Consider the following 17,477-nt stretch of genomic DNA (forward strand, 5'->3'; position numbering starts at 1 on the left):
AAAAGTGGCGCGGGGCTGGTCAACAAAAAGGCCTGTTTTTATGGCGGGAGGCAATTCTGGGCAAAATTTGAATCCCATTCTCTTCGATATATTGGTCAGAATCTGCAATACAAACGACTATCCGTGAAATTAACTACCGTATTTTTCGCTCCATAAGACATGCCTTTCCATAAGACACACCAATTTTTTAGGAGAAGAAAACAGGAAAATATAATCTGTTTTCTTCGCTCCATAAGACGCACAGACTTTCCACCCCCCTGTTTTGTGGGGGGAAAGTGCGTCTTATGGTGCAAAAAATACGGTAAGTTTGCACTACTGATGCTAAGTGCTCAGGTGATCCTCGGTGCAGAACGTGGCATGGCAGAACAGCGACGCACACAGCAAATTTCCTTCCAGGTATGAACACTGTCTCTCTAAACCTTTGGGTTAAACATTGCACTCCACGCTTTGTGAGGAAGTGAATTATAATCCCTGGATTTTCACACTCAACTAAATCTTAGCCTTAAAGGTACTACCATGGCCTGGTATGGTAGGGTCTCCCAGCACCTCCGCTCTGATACCCCTGTTTCCAGTCCCTTGTAAGAAAACCACTATCCTCTCTATATGAAGTCTCCTGAGTCTGAAAAGTATGCATTTTGCTCCCCCAACGCTGCAAAACACACAGACAGACAGACAAGACACACCCTCCTTCCACCCCAGCAGCTCAATTCCCTTGCTGACTGTTCTTTTTAAAACCTGGCCTACATTGCATCTCCAGAAAGCACGTCCTAAATCCTGCTCCTCAGACACACCCTTGAAAACACACATACACGGGCATGCATGCATTATCCCCCCCCCCCGTGCCTTTCTAACCTCCAGCCTATTATCCTTGCCTCACCTTACCTGATCGTTCAGAGCCACTGGGCTCCTTCTAAACCACTGCCAGGAAGAGCCAGGAGTACTAAAAACCCATGAAAACATGCATCTCACATCCATGAAAGCTGGGGGAGATGCAGTGGGGCGGAGGGCTGGAGGTGGTGGGGAGAAAGAGGAAAGGCGCGGGAGTGAAGTCATGACAGCTGCCTCGCAGCAGACAGTTGGAGGAGATCAGCTGCTAGCTAGATATTTTGGGCCCGTCGAGTGGGTGGGGAAAATCAGACGTTGAGCCCGGAGATAGGGCCCGAAAAGAGAAAGAGGGAGAGAAAGGAAAAGGGTTTGGGGTTGTAGAAGAGGTAGCCATGATCATCCCTACCAGCGTTGTAAGGAAAAAAGGGGTTGCCCAAGAGAAAGGAGACATGGAAACTAGTCGGCTGCTGGCGGCCTCTGACCAATGGACAGTCCGTTTTTCACTCGCCGCCCACTTATGATCTGCAAGGAAATAAAAGGATCTTTTGTGCCTTGGGGGGGTCAGTGTAGTGGCATTTGATGACCCCCCCACAAGTCCAAAAATATACCAACACGTAAGAGTCCTGCTGTGGTGACCGGATGAGCCTTGGTTTCACTACATCACCGGTAACTAGTCCGAAAGGAAAAAGAAACAGATTGGAACATCTGGGTTGATAAATGCTCTCGTATTTTTCCGTGTATAAGACTATTGTCTAAAATCTTTAGACTAAAAATTGAGGGTCGTCTTATACATGGAAGTAAGCTGAGGAGAGAACAAAAATAAGTGGAGGGGAAAGCAGGGATCAAAGCTATCCTGCAGTGGTTTGATCCCTTTCCCCCTGCACTTGCTGAGCCCCACTTAGATTTCTTAATTTTGGATTAGAAAAGTGGGGGGGGCGTCTTATACATGGGGGCATCTTATTCACGGAAAAATACGGTATTTCTCCCCCAGGAATATGTTGGGGTTTTATTTGCATGTGCTATCTGTGATGAGAATGAGCGGGAGGAACTTTTCAGGGCTTGGGGTGATTCTATATCTACCCAGCGCTAAACAATCGTTCCTTCCAGCCTTTAAATTTAAAGAGAGCCCTGCTTCTCTGCTGAGTGTTCTTTTCTACCTCCCTTTCCTGGATTGCAGCCAATTGCACGTGGTTTGTTTTTGTTGTTGTTGTAGATCTGTTCAGTTGGTTGCCAGATATGTGTGCAGGAAAGAAAGCAGCACAAGTCTGTAACTTCAAGCAACGGTGAATAAAGATTTATTTTTAAATGCTTTCTCCTACAAATGTCTCAGAGTGAGTTACTGAGACTTTAAGGGTCAGTTAATGAGAAAGAGGTGGGCTCTGGAAAGCTTGCAGCTCTTATTCTTTGTGAGCCTCTGTACTTCTACTGTTGTGTTTTCCAATCTGGTGTTCCCCAGATGTTCTTGGACTACAGCTCCCAGAAACCCCGGCTGGTGGTGAAGGCTTCTGGGAATTGGAGTTCAAGGACACTTTGTGTTATCCAAAGATGGAGACCAATGTGTTACTGCACAGGAAACAGACTTTTAGCAGAAACTCAAAACTCTGCAACAGATCCCTCTCTTCCTAAGCGCCCTCAACACCACGTAGAGCACTCAGTTTTCTAAAAAAAATCTGGAAAATTTGGGATGGGATGAAATTAAGTACAGTGGTGCCTCGCTAGACAGTTACACCGCATGACAGTTTTTTCGCTACACATTGGCTTTTTGCGATCGCTATAGCGATTCGCAAAACAGTGATTCCTATGGGGGAATTTCGCTGGACAATGTTTGGTCCCTGCTTCGCAAACCGATTTTCGCTAGACTACGATTTTGACAGCTCCCTCCACGCTTGCAAACAGGTGTTTTTGGGACCTAAGCTTCGCAAGACAGCGATTTAAACAGCTGATCGGCGGTTCACAAAGCGGCTTTCCTATGGCCAATCTTCGCTGGATAACGACGATTCTTCCCCATTGGAACGCATTAAACAGGTTTCAATGCATTCCAATGGGGAAATGCTTTTCGCTAGACAATGATTTGGCTAAACAGCGATTTCAGTGGAATGGATTATCGTTTAGTGAGGCACCACTGTATCTAGGAAGAGGTCACAGCTGGCCGGCAGAAGGCTGCCATAGCTGGACTCCTGGAATACTTACTGTCCCAATAACCAGCCCTGAACATCCTCTGCATTAAGTGTGGACAGGACAGAGCATGGAAACATTACATTTTTGGACTACAATTCCCAGAATCCCCCAGAAAGTATGGCCACTCCCACAGCCCGACATTCGCCCTCTTTGGGTCCAGAGGCGAACTTTTGCAAGCCCAGCTGGAACTAGGAAGGAAAGGTTTCAAGAAGCTTCCCCCTCCATTCCTGTCAGATGGCATCAGCTATATTTATCTTCCGTTGCTAGTTCTGAGGAGAATTATCATCTGTTTAGTATCACGGATATCAGTAAAGCAGAGCGGTTCCTATGGTGACATTGCAGCCTCCACAAAATCTTTTAACTGAGGAGGTGAGACCTTCAAAAGTTGTCTGAGGGGCAGAAATTAACATAGCAAACCTTCTGACTACACAGCATAAAGGTACAAGCAGAGATGAAAACTTGTTATATGCTGTCAAGTGGCTCCTGATTTATGGCAACCCTTATAAACTTTTCAGGATTGATGAGATGTTTAAGGAATGGGTTACCACTGTCACTCCCATCAGCTTCTATCGCTCGGTGATATTTCAACCCAGGTTTCCTGAACCTTGATCTATGACACCATGCTGACTCTTGGAGAAAGTCTGTGCCTGTTGGATTTCTGCCTGTCGTTTCCACAGATGCTAACAGCACAGAGCTTCAAGGGGCAGGCGGGGGTCTCTTCAGTCCAATATTTGGACCTAACACAATTGAAATAAACTTGAAATAAATTTAATACCACAAAGTCTTGTAGCTCTTTTTAAGACTAAAAGGAGCAATTGCGGATTATACTCAGCTTCCTCTGACAGAAATAACAAAACAACAACAACAATTTGTAATTAATTCCTCTTTCTAGTAAAAAAAGGTATAACTCAGTTACATGACAACAGCAACAATGATCTGCATCCATTTTGTGGGTGACTATATTTTAGTTACTTTTATATGCCTAAATTTAATTGGCATTCACAACTACAGTAGACCCACTCTTTCACTTGTTAAACGATATATTAACAGTTATGTAAATCCCAGCTTGACTATTTTGTTAAAGAATAGAGATCAGATTTATGCCATATTTATGTGGCCTGCTAATACGGTGGTAGAATAATATTCTGCAGTTCACAAGTGTGTTGTCATGAGCTGTTAACTCAAACTGTGTGTGTTTATGTTGAGATGACAGGAGATCAGTGGGAGATTGTGTCTTAAACTACAAACCAAAGATATGTGGTATTCAGAATAAGCAGCTATTTAGGGTAGGTTCTGATAAATGGGAAAGTATAGAGTTACTAAAAGAATAACTACTTCTAAGGTCTTCAAACTTTCATTGTAACTAAATCCTTTTTTGAAAGTAACTTGCTAGGCTCTTTTTATAGTCCAAAAACAACAAAAAAGCTGTGTCATCCTTGTATAAAATCCAAAAATCTCAGGTTGGTAAACCACTAAAATTTCAAAAACAGTCTAGCCTTCAAGTACCACAGGATTCTTCAGCAGGCTGGGCCCAGCTGAGCTTGTGGGGAGCAGAGAAATAGAAATGTTCAAAAATTATTTAACACCTAACCTTTAGCCAAGATGATCTGGGGATTTTTCAGTCCCCACCCTACCCGGTGACCTCTACAAGGCCCAGTTTGATGAGGAGCCCTGCAGTACTCAAAGGCTGACTATTTTTGAAATTTCCTCTACTCCTTTCTTTCTTCCTACCATCTCCCATTCTTTCCACCAGAAGGACTACGATTACCTTCTGAAAATATCCAAGCCTTCCTTCGCTCCATCTCGACTCGCTGCACATGCTCATCAGATCCATGACAAGGCAAGAGGGAAAAACATGTGAACCCCACAGAGAAACAGCACACCTCTACGCCAAGCAGTAGCCATCAATGGCTTGCCGCTTGGCTCCAGGGAACCATGATCGATCGCCCCCCCCCCCCAGCTACAGCTGTTGCCTCTCCACAGGCAGCCAAACCGAACGTCTGGCAGCTGACGCTTCCTATAACCGGCTCACCGTCCTGCCACGAACCCAGGACACAGAAATGGAGAACTTTTGGGGTGGAAAGGGAGAGAAGATGGAGGGAGGGGGAAAACATGGCAGAAAAAGAGAGCACCAGTTCACCCAACAAGAAGGTGAGATATTTAAGAAGTGTTTTTTTACCAATCCCCTCCATCTTGTGAGATTCCACAGCAAAGCTAGGATTCGAACCAAGGTCTCTGGACTGTTAGTCTGTCTCTCCATCCACTACACACCACACACTGGGTACCCGGGGGAGAAAAAACCCAGTCTGCAAGCTAGACAATAATACTGTATACAGGAGCATAAGGACATAAGAAAAATGTTGGTGGATCAGGCCAGAACGGCCAACCACCAGCTGCCGACACAACACGACTAGACTACAGAGAAACTGCAAAGAGTTCCCAAGCAACAGAAACGCAGAAACACACAACCTTTAATATTGTTGAAATCAATCACCCCTCTTGAGTAGTAGCTACTGAAAGCCTTGATTTGGACAACCTTCTCTAATCCCCTTATAAAGCCACGCAAGTGGGCAGCCAGAGTTACATCTTGTGGCAGTGAATTCCACAGCTCCGTCACGAGACGTGTGCAAAAACGAAGTAGCTTTTATCTCTCCCGAATTTAGCGTGAGTAGATGACCCCATACTTTACTATTCAGACAGGCATTGGCCACTAACTAGCCACTGAACTGCTTGGGTAGCTCAGCCGTTTAAAGGTTGGGAGTTTGATTCCCCGCTATGCCTCCTTGACAGGAGTCTGGACTCAATGATCCATAGGGTCCCTTCCAGCTCAGCTGTTCGAAGAAACTACGGTATCCTAAATGTTGCATTTCCCCCTCACCTTTTTTGGTCTGATGTGCTTTTAAAGGGCTTTTTCAATTCTTTTAATTTGGTGCTTGCTTTGAATATTGTTTAATTGTGTTTTACTATGGCAACTTCCTTCTCAGTCTGTTTCTAATTAATGTTGTAAACTGACTGGAGTATGGGCCAGTACTGGGAAAAAGTTAAGCTGATAAATAGGAAGACAGACTTCCTGTATTTACTTTCTGTACACCAGTCATAGCTGTATACAGTGCTATCATGTCTCCCTTTACTGTACAGTGGTGCCTCGCTAGATGATGATAATCCGTTCCACTGAAATCGCTGTTTAGCAAAATCATCATCTAGCGAAAAGCATTTCCCCATTGGAATGCACTGAAAACTGTTTAATGTGTTCCAATGGGGAAGAATCGTCGTTGTCTAGCAAAGATTGGCCATAGGAAAGCCGCTTTGCAAACCGCCGATCAGCTGTTTAAATCGCTGTCTTGCGAAGCTTAGGTCCCGAAAACACCCGTTTTGCGAGCGCGGAGGGAGCTGTCAAAATCGTTGTATAGCGAAAATTGGTTTGCGAAGCAGGGACCAAACATTGTCCAGTGAAATTCCCCCATAGGAATCACTGTTTTGCTGAATCGCTATAGCGATCGCAAAAAGTCAGTGTCTAGCGAAAAAACTGTCATGCAGGGTAACTGTCGAGCGAGGCACCACTGTACTTGCATTTTTCCCTAAACTGAATATTCCCATATGTAACCTTCCTTACACAAGGAAATTGCTCCAGACTATTGTTATTTTTGACGGCTTTTTTTATTTTGCAACTTTTCCAGTTCCTTCTTTCCTTTTTTAAGGATAGTATGAACAGAACTATAATACAGTAATTCAGATGGGGTTATGTCATGGCTTTGCATCGGGGCAATTAATAATTATGTATTAATTGATAATATACATAACTTCCACACTTGTTTACTCTGAGCCTCAGAACTCAAGGACCTGAGGTGGCATAATAAGGAAGCATCCCAATGAAATCTAGGTACGCTCAGAGATGCTCTGGTCAGTGGGAGTTAGCTAAAGGAGTCTTTTTGAGTATCCTGCTTTTGGGTTGTTGTTTTAATGACACTGTCAAATTCAGCCTCTTCATTTGATAAGTATATATCTCAAAGAGAACATTTGTCCCCTCATCCTCCTGCAAGGAATGCAGTCAGACCCCTCTGGAATCTGGGTCATGCCCTAAAATCCTGAAGCCACCCCCACAGGAATCTTGAAGTAGAACGAACACTTCACTTTTTTTTGTAGTTAACGTCTTCCTGAGATTCACATATAACAACTCCGAAAGGCAGCATTTCCTAAAATGAACACTTGTGCTATATCAAATTGATGCTTTTCTTTTATCTTTCGCAGGAACCAAAATTCGTCCCTAACTAAATAGTATTCCTGTAGGCAAGGACAGATGGGCACATAAAGGCATTAATAATATCCACATACATCAAACAGTTACAGTATATGCACCTTACTCCATTAACCCTGAGTATCCACATACACACACACTCACAAACACACCTTGTTATCTGCTGTCAGTTGATAAACTCTCTCTCTCTCTTGTATACACATCCTGGAGGGCTTCTTTATTGTATTTATTGCATTTATAAATAAATGCCTCTCGTCCAATGAATTCTGCTTATTTGGCTCTCTCCTCACCCATCCCCTTAATCCACCCAATAACCCTGCGAGGTAGACCAGGTGGAGAAAGGATAACTGGCCCAACTTCACTGTTGCAGGAAAAGCTGATGCCCACCAGAAGAGATGCCTCATATAGCCTCTTTCCTGTCTCGTTACTGGATTGTCTGGTTGTTTGGTTGGTTGGTTGGTTTGATTTCTGTACCGCCCATCTGACTACCAAAGCCACTCTAGTTAGATCATCGTGTGTGTGAGAGAACAGGTGCAGCCTGAGGAGAGAGGTCTTCAACTGCCAGCCACCATCTCATTGCTCTCGTTATGTACCATCAAGTTTAATGGTCACCTTCTGAATTAATGGCATCCTGTCAATAACATCCCTGATCAGCTCTTGCATGCTTAAAGCCACAGTTCCTTTATTGGGTCATTACATGTCATGTTAGATCCTCCTCTTTCCCTACTGCCTTACTTCCAATGAGCCTTGGCTCCTCATCACAAGCCCAAAGTATGATAGCCTTACTTGAGTCATTTTTGTCTTTTTTTGTCTCAAGAATGGAGCATCCTTGTGAAGTTTTAATCTTATTTCTCGGAAGTCACCTGGAGCAACAGGTACCTCTCTCTCTCTTCTCCCTGGCTTTCGAGACACTTCACGGAGCAAAACCATCACAAAAGCCCCAATTACCAGGTAATTAAAACAAGCAAAAGTTGGGAAATCTCTCACCGTCATCCCACCGACACCTAACAAAGCATATACAACCTGCGGCAGCACCCCAAATTTTGAACAGAGTGCTGCTAGAATGTCAGATCTAATAACATTGAGCAAAGAACAAGTTTCTAGTCCTCAGTGATCATGGAAATAAAATGACAGGGTATGCAACTCGTGAATAGCAATTATGGACAACATGCCAAAAAAGCAGCCAGAAACAAAGGCAGGGGTGAAAGCCAAGCGGTCCATCCATACCTGAGGAAATGGGGCAGCCTTCTTTCTTTTCCATCTCTTTTAACTATGGATGTGGTGGAGAAGCCGGTGTCTCCGCTCATGGCCTGCATGCAGTGGGGATTCACATCTTTTACAAAGCCACAGCCCTTTCGTGGGTCTTAACCCTCCAGCCCTCTTTCCATGGAGAAGGGAAATGCGTCTTTCCGGAGGCAGGAAACGGGAAGGTTTAACTTAGAATCCTTTCCGCAGAGACAAAAGGAAATGCTAGCAGAAAGCCTAGACAAGAATGGTATGCCCTGTCTTGTTTTTTTAATGATCTGCACGGTGCATCTTTCCACAAGCAAAGTAGAAGGCAACACAGGTCTCTGCCCCAAGAGGCTTACATTCGACATGGAGACAAGGGGGCACTGATATCAATAAAGGAAATCTCTGTGACTTTTATCTTTTAAAATGTGAGGAGAACAGGGGTTTTCGCTGGCAAAATGGCGGTGGGGAAATAAGGTTACGCTTCCCAACACCGGAGTTTCGGTATGCGTTTCTCACCCGTTCTGTGGCCGCTGTTGAAGAGATTTGAAAAACGCAGGCACTATCATCACAAATTTCTATCGCTTCATCTAGAATTAACTTGACGTCACATGATTATTATTATTATAATACCAGGCGGTGAAGTAAAAAAAAACTGGATCAATAAAGTCCAAACTGGTACTTAAGAATAAACGACCACAGCAGAAGCAGAGAATCTTTGGCCTCCCACAAACTCTTACCATAAGGATCTGCAGGCTGCAGATTTGGGCAACAGGCCCAAAACATCTGGAACATCAAACCTTACTCATCTCTAAGCTACTGGACAAACTTAGGATATAAAATAGAATATTACTTGTTGACATCTATAAGGTAAGAAAAGTAGTGTTTTTTGGGGGGCTGGGGGATATGCTACTTCAGATTCTTGAGAGTTGTAATCCAAAATATAACATCGTCATGCAAATCACACAAATGCTTTGCCTTATGACAGAATGTCAGAAACAGCTAGAGATTTTGTATACCTTGGTTCAATTATCACCGCAAATGGAGACTACTGCCAAGAAATTAGAAGAAGACAGAGACTTGGAAGGGCAGCAACAAAGGAATTAGAAAAGATAATAAAATGTAAGAATGCGTCATGAGAGACCAAGGCCAAGATCATCCACACTCTTGTATTTCCGCTCACCACATATGGGCGTGAAAGCTGGACAGTGAAGAAAGGAGACAGGGAAACGATTCGTTTAAATTGTGGTGCTGGAGGAAAGCTTTGCGGATACAGTGGGGGCTCGAGTTACGAATGGCTTGACATACGAACGTTTCGACTTACGAACCGCTCTCATAGGAATATATGGGCTCTACTTACGAACTTAGATTCGAGTTACGAACTCTTTTTTTCCTTTTTTTTAAAGCTAAGTCATCTTAGGTTAAAAGGAAAAAAAGAAAAAAAATCCCCCTCTAGTGGCAGAAGGCGGAATAGCAGCTTCCCATTAGTTTCTATGGACGAAAAGAGCAGATACGGATTAAATGGTTTTCAATGCATTCCTATGGGAAATGCAGATTCGACTTAAGAACTTTTCGACCTGAGAACTGCCTTCCAATACGGATTAAGTTCGTAAGTCGAGACCCCACTGTAATCTGGACTGCCAGAAAGATGACCACGTGGGTCCTAGATCAGATCAAGCCCAAACTTATCTCTGGAGGCAATTATATAGAAACTGAGGCTATCCAACTTTGGGCACGTCAGGAGATGGCAGTATTCTCTGGAAAAGACAATGATGCAAGGAAAGGTGGGAGGCAGCAGGAAAAGAGGAAGACCAAATGCGAGATGGATTGACTCCTTAGGAAACCACAGACTTGAGTTCGCAAGAGTTGCCCAGGGCAGCTGAGGACACAACATTTTGGAAGCTGCTCATTCATAGGCTCTTCATGAGTTGGAGATGACTTGACAGCACATAACAACAACAACAGATTGATCCAGAATATTGAACTTGTCTGCTTCCACAAATATGGAAGAAGTCAAGAGTTTCCTTCTGCGGTCCAAAGAAATGTGATTGATTCCACAGTGTCATCCCACAGCTTTCTTCACCAACCTCCCCAAAACCATATTTTCTCTGTTCGTACATCTGTATGCGCACTCCAGAACATGGAAAAATAATCTTTGGGGTTACAACTCCCATAATGCTCCAGGCATTGGGCCATGCCAGCTAGGAGTATCCTGGAAGTTGTATTTAAAAAAAAAAAGAGGGGGGGAAACTTCAACAAGTTTTGGCATGCTGTAGTAAGTACTCAATGGCTTTGAATGATACATCAGCGTTAAAACCCATTTTGGAGCATAAGGCCCTGGCTGTGATTCAAACACAACGTCAGCAAAATGCTTTCAAGCCCTTTAAATCACGTCACCCCTGAAATGATGCTTTCCTTCAGCAATCCCAGCGGTGTCCCACTGGGGAGGACCGATAATAGGAGTAGGATTTGTTCTCTCTAACAATCACTTACAGGCATGTTAAAAAGCACGTCGTGATGGGAAAATCCATCATCCGCGAGCACTTAGTATTTGTTGGAAAGTGATCTGGCATCTTTCAAACCAGGGCTCATCCACATCTAATAGCACTGCTCTGTATGGATTCAGGATATTACCCAGCCAAAGCAGTAAAGAAGAGAATCTCAGAGGATCTGCGGTGTGCAGAAATCCTGCTTGGGTATCCATTTCTTAGGTCTCCGTAGAAGAGAGACGGGACTTCTCTGTGGTGGTCCCCAACGTTCTGGAATTTGTATTTCTCTTGATGTCCATGGCCTCTTCTATCCGGCTGAATAAGGAAGACTTTTGTTTTTCTGCCTTCAAATGAATTTGAACACACAACGGGCTTGTGCGTTCAAAGAAAGAGTTTCAGAGAAAAAACATTATTTTGGAAACACGGCCACGTCGGCCGTGGATTCCCCCGCCGTGCCCAAAAATCCTTCTGAAATATTCTGTGTATCCTTTACTGAAGCTGTTCTGCTGGGCTCTTGTGAGCTGCCTTGCCAATTCCAGAAATGTAGTGTGGGGCGGAGGGGGGGGAATACTGTAAATTTCCCATAAATACATTTAATTCCCCACTGAAAATGCTGAGGCAGCCCCCGCATGTCTAAGACAAGAAGGTCAAAACGTCCACAGCGGTTTTCACCAGTAGTTCAATCCACCAGACGCTCTGCTTTTCAAAAATTCATCACTAGCCTGAAGTAACATGTGTCTGGACGGGGGGGGGGGGGGCTGTTATAATGCCTGGCTATTCTCAGACCAGGCAGCCGCTTCATCCTATAAATAGCTATTTGTACGAGTCATTCCTGGAGTCTGGAAGTAACCCATTACCAATAACATGTTACTTTTAATGAATTCTGTTTGGCAGAAGCTAAACCATAACTAGACTTTCATTACCAAGTTAATGGAGGATAATTCCATTCCTTTTGAGGTATAATTAGAGTGTGGCTGGGCTGACATGCGAAGCGGGAAATGCTACAGGATTAGGATGGTCTGACGCTCATATTTCTCGCTAACCACATGACGTAAAATACACAGTGGTGCCTTGCTAGATGATTGCCTTGCGGGACGAGGAATTCGCTAGACGATGGGTTTTTGTGATTGCTATTGCGCTTCGCAAAACGATGGTTCCCTATGGGCGATTTTCGCTAGATGACGATTTTTCCCCATTGGAATGCACTGAATAGCTGTCAATGCATTCCAATGGGACCCGCGCTCGCAAGACGATGTTTGCCTATGGGCGATTTTCACTACACGACCATTTCCATGTTGGAACGCATTAAGTGGAGTTCAGTGCATTCCAATGCGGAACTGTGCTTCGCTAAATGATGTTTTTGCAAGACAGTGATCTTTGCGGAATAGATTAACATTGCTTAGCGAGGCACCACTGTAAATCATACCAGGCCTCCTTGCCCCACAGCCATACTTTTTTCCCTTGCCACTGGGGCCTCTATCTTTTTTGACAATGGATCCATTTGCATCAGTACAAGCTGCGTGACTGCTAGAATCGATGCAGAAAAGCGTGGGCAGGGATCCTGGTGGTTGCTATGATAGCTTGGTCACTTGGGGGAGGGACAGTTTAAAAAAATTGGGAGGGATCTTTGTAAATAATGTGACAACTTTTTTAAAAAACGGTTAGTGCCAGCACTTGCTAGAGAGCTCCAGCACACCAGAGAGAGAGAGAGAGAGAGAGAGAACAATGGAATAAAAGGAGGTAATTGCCACTCGGTCCTTGTTAACGTAGTTCTTCTGTAGGACAGCTACATTAACAAGCTGTAAACAAGGCTGTTTGTAAATTTCCTATCTCCCTGTGTGGGCAGCTAATGCACGTTTACCCTGGAACTCGACTTCTTAAGTGCAACCTTACATTATTCTTGCTGTGTAGTGACCCCTTACTTACTTTCTAGTTATGGAGGTCTTGGGTCTTGCTGTTTGTATTTGTAGTCCAGCAAGCAACGTGTAGCAATCCAGTGTGTTTTACTTGATTAACTAAAAAGTACATTACTGGTGAATAATGAGCAGGCAAATAATTACCTCTGTAAAAGAATCTATGCTGGTAAACCAATTACTTTTTGGAACTTTGGTAACTAATTACTTTTTAAGAATAACTTTTCACAATCTATTTCCTAGCCTAGGCTTTCATTTTTCTTCGCCCTCTTAACCAAGAAATATTTTTCCTTCCCTTTCAACGATATGTACAATTCCCCAGGAAAAAAATTCCCTGGCAAATAAGCTCTTGGGTAGAGAATACTTATCATAGAAGAAGGAAGCAGTTTTCTGAATTAGGACATCAAACTTGTCAGGTAAACAGAGAAGTTCCTTCATAAACTACTGAAAGACTTTTTTTTCTTAAAGCTATGTTTCCATCACCCTAAGAAAGAAGGAAGGAAGAGCAAACTCTGCTACACCATCAGAAGAAGGTTATTCCTGGCTTACAAGATGATCAAGTGGGGAAAGTAACAAAGCAACAGTACCCACCGAAACAGATACAGTGGTGCCTCGCTTTACGGTTGCCCCGCATCACAACGAATCCACTTTACGACGATCTTTTTGTGATCGCAATTACAATCGCAAAACAATGGTCTAAATGGGGAAATTTCGCTTTGCAATGATCGGTTCCCTGCTTCAGGAACAGATTCTTCGTAAAACGATGTTTTTCTAACAGCTGATCAGCTGTTTCAAAATGGCCACCGGGTAATTAAAATGGCTCCCCGCTGTGTTTAGGGACTTATTCCTCGCTATACAGGCAGCGAAAATGGCCGCCGTATGGAGGATCTTCGCTGGACGGTGAGTTTTTACCCCATTGGAACGTATTGAACGGGTTTCAATGCATTTCAATGGGGTTTTTTATTTCGCTTTATGATGTTTTCGCTTAACGGCGATTTTCCTGGAACGGATTATCATTGTTAAGCGAGGCACCACTGTACACCTAAATTACTCTGTGGTGGAAAGCAAGGGGTGTCAGCCAAATATCAAAATAAACAACAAACTGAAGTAACCGTGCGGCATAAACTTCCTCTCTCTCATGCCTTGGCTCCAGGGAGTTATTTGATGGCAAAAAGAGAGGAGAAATAAGGCTCTAGGATTCCACCTGAGAGTGAAAAGAGGAAGTCACTGGTTCAATAAACATCAGCTTTCTCACTTCTGGTGAGAAGGCAACGTGAAAGTAAACCAACTGCATTGACGTTCACAATATCGTTCCTGGTCCATATTAGACAAGTCCTAGCTTCAGTGGTTTACACCAGGAACAGGAGGGAGGGGAGAACGGACGTAGGTGACTGCTGTGGTTTCACAGCATGTGAAAAATAAGGTTTAGGAGAGATCATCCTTGATTGTGTAGGCATCCTTCAGTCTCGAGAGACTATGATAATGTGCTCTGAATAGAGGACTTGGAACAACATCTGGTGTGGCTCAGTAGGCCAGTTCGAGAGTGACCATCCCTTCCAAACTAACGACAAATACATTCTGTCCCCTGTCCAGCTCCCTGATTTTGTTGCTTTCAGGAATGCCTCTTTGCCTCGGCCTGCTGGACAAGGGTCTCTTCAAATTGGGAGAGGCCATGATACAACGCCTGCCTCCAGGCTGAACGCTCAGAGGTCAGTGTTTCCCATCTGTGGAGGTCCATTTTTAAAGCCTTCAGATCCCACTTGCAGATCTCCTTGTATCGCAGCTGTGGTCTCCCTCTGGGGCGATTTCCCTGCACTAATTCTCCATACAGGAGATCCTTTGGAATCCGACCATCAGCCATTCTCACAACATTCCCAAGCCAATATAGATGTTGCTATTTCAGTAATGTATACATGCTGAAAATTCCGATCTAGGACTACTCTATTTGGAACTTTGTCCTGCCAGGTGATACCAAAAATGCATCAGAAACAATGCATATGGAATGGGTTCAGCTTCCTCTCCTGCCGTGCACAAAGGGTCCAGGACTCACTGCAGTACGGGAGTGTGCTCAGGACACAGGCTCTATTGACCTGGATCTTGGTGTATGCTGTCAGCTTCTTATTAAGCCATACTCTCTTTGTGAGTCCAGAGAACATGGTAGCTGCTTTGCCAATGCATTTATCCAGCTCAACATCTAGGGAGAGAGTGTCAGAGATAGTTGAGCCAAAGTACACAAAGTCATGAACAACCTCTAATTCTTGTGTAGAGATAGTAATAGAGGATGGTCTCTTTTAAGAAGACCATCCATGCCCTGGCCCATGACTTGTGTTTTCTTCAGGCCGATTGCTAGTCCAGAATCTTGGCAGGCCTTACTAAAACGATTTATAAGTTGTTGGAGGTCTTCAGCAGAAGAGGAAGTCCCACATGCATTTCAGATGGACTTTGGTCTTCACTCTCAATCTAGTGAGATTAAAGAGCTTTCCATCTGATCTAGTCCGGAGATAGACACCTTCTGTTGCAGTTCCAAAGGCCTGCTTCAGCATGACAGCGAAAAAGATCCCAAACAGGATTGGTGCGAGGACACAGCCCTGTTTCACTCTGCTTCGGATGTCAAAGGAATCTGATGTTGAGCCATCAAAAACTACAGTGTCCTTCCTTCCCTCATGATAGGACCTGATGATGTTAAGGAGTCAAGGTGGACATCCAATCTTGGGAAGTATTTTAAAAAGGCCATCCTTGTTAACCAAATCAGAAGCCTTTGTAAGATCTATGAAGGCCAGATTTTATCTTCCTGGGCTCCATGATCACTGCAGATGGAGACAGTAGCCATGAAATTAAAAGACGCCTGCTTCTTGGGAGGAAAGCGATGACAAATCTTGACAGCATCTTAAAAAGCAGAGACATCACCTTGCCAACAAAAGTCCGCATAGTCAAAGCTATGGTTTTTCCTGTTGTGATGTATGGAAGTGAGAGCTGGACCATAAAGAAAGCAGACCGCTGAAGAATTGATGCCTTTGAACTGTGGTCCTGGAGGAGGCTCTTTAGAATCCCTGGACTGCAAGGAGAACAAACCTATCAATTCTAAAGGAAATCAACCCTGAGTGCTCACTGGAAGGACAGATCCTGAAGCTGAGGTTCCAGTACTTTGGCCATCTCATAAGAAGACTCCTTGGAAAAAACCTTGATGTTAGGAAAGTGTGATGGCAAGAGGAGAAGGGGACGACCAAGGATGAGATGGCTGGACAGTGTCTGCGAAGCAACCAACATGAATTTGACACAACTCCGGGAGGCAGTGGAAGATAGGAGGGCCTGGCATGCTCTGGTCCATGGGGTCACGAAGAGTCGGACACGACTAAACGACTAAACGAAATGAAGGCCACAAAGAGTGGCTGTCATTGTTCCCTACATTTCTCCTGCAACTGTTCTGAGAGAAAATACCATGTCAGTGGTGGATTTACTAGCTCGAAATCCTCACTGTGATTCTGGATAGACTCTGTCTGCAAGCACCTGGAGTCTCTTCAGCACAACACAGGCAAGCAGCTTCCCTACAACGCTGAGAAGAGAGATGCCACGGTAGTTATTGCAGTCACCCCTGTAATCCTTGATTACACCAAGAATAAATAAGGTTTCCCTCCAGGACTTCAGTGGAGAACATCTTTGTTCAACGTACAGGCAAAGAGTCATTTTAAGCTTATCACTTACTATAGTATGAGAAATTAAGCTGAGCGAAAGACACTTTGCAACTCTGCACATGCTCAGAAGCCTTTTTCAAAGCATCAGATACATCCCTGCCTGCCGCTTCCTTTCATTCTCCATGCTCAGAGCCTACCACTGAAGCCTATTTACACAGAGTCTTTTCATGGATTCCTTCTTTAATGTGGAAAACTGAACTGTGCAGATGAATCATTCCAAACCGGGACCACATGAAGCGAGAAACTGTAAAGCCACAATAAGCACTGAACTCCAGAAGAAAAAGAAAGCCCATCTTTTAATTCTGAACATCTTTTCTTCCACACAAGCTTGGCGCCTAGTTTATTCCTCTCGTGTGTGTGTGTGTGTGTGTGTGTGTGTGTGTGTGTGTGTGTGTGTGTGTGTGTGTGTGTGTGTGTGTGTGTGTGTGTGTGTGTGTGTGTGTGTGTGTGTACTTTTGATTGTACAGTCTTCTTTTTGTGTGTGAATTTTCACCTTGCACTCTTTCTTTTTTAGTTTAAATTCCCAGAGGTGGGAGGGTACGGGAGCATTTCGGTGACACACACCCAGTTCAAAAGCTGAAAACGAGGCTCGAGAAAGGGTATCTAAGGAAAGACACGACATCCACCAAATGCAGAAACACAGAAACACAATTTTTCTGTCTCCCCACCACACTTTTTCCTTAATGCAGAGTCGATACCGCACAGCACACATTTCCCTTTACAAAAAAAATCTAAAAATCTATGACTCAGTACTGTAAAGTGTTCATCTCCCATAAGCTCTTTTATAGCAATGGGGGAGCTGATTTCTATCATGCCTCTCTGGAGATGATCTCCCAAATCTACCCTGAAAGAAACCCTTAACTTTATTAATTTTCCAAAGAAGATTCCCAGATCT

General features: G+C 44.0%; 1 protein-coding gene across 4 annotated transcripts in view; it reads right to left on the reverse strand.

Annotated features, from left to right (window-relative positions):
• Positions 1–17,477, reverse strand: part of ARHGEF15 (Rho guanine nucleotide exchange factor 15) — a 64,105-nt gene that overhangs the window by 28,060 nt on the left and 18,568 nt on the right. Inside the window, exon 1 of one of the 4 annotated variants that reach the window (XM_072976990.2) lies at positions 8,486–8,604. The exons of the other annotated variants lie outside the window; for them this stretch is intronic. The gene's annotated coding sequence lies outside the window, so the exon portion shown is untranslated. Of the gene's footprint in view, positions 1–8,485; positions 8,605–17,477 lie in introns of those variants that run through there. 4 annotated transcript variants of the gene reach the window in all.

Source organism: Pogona vitticeps, chromosome 6, assembly GCF_051106095.1.
Source record: "Pogona vitticeps strain Pit_001003342236 chromosome 6, PviZW2.1, whole genome shotgun sequence".
Taxonomy (NCBI): Eukaryota; Metazoa; Chordata; class Lepidosauria; order Squamata; family Agamidae; genus Pogona; species Pogona vitticeps.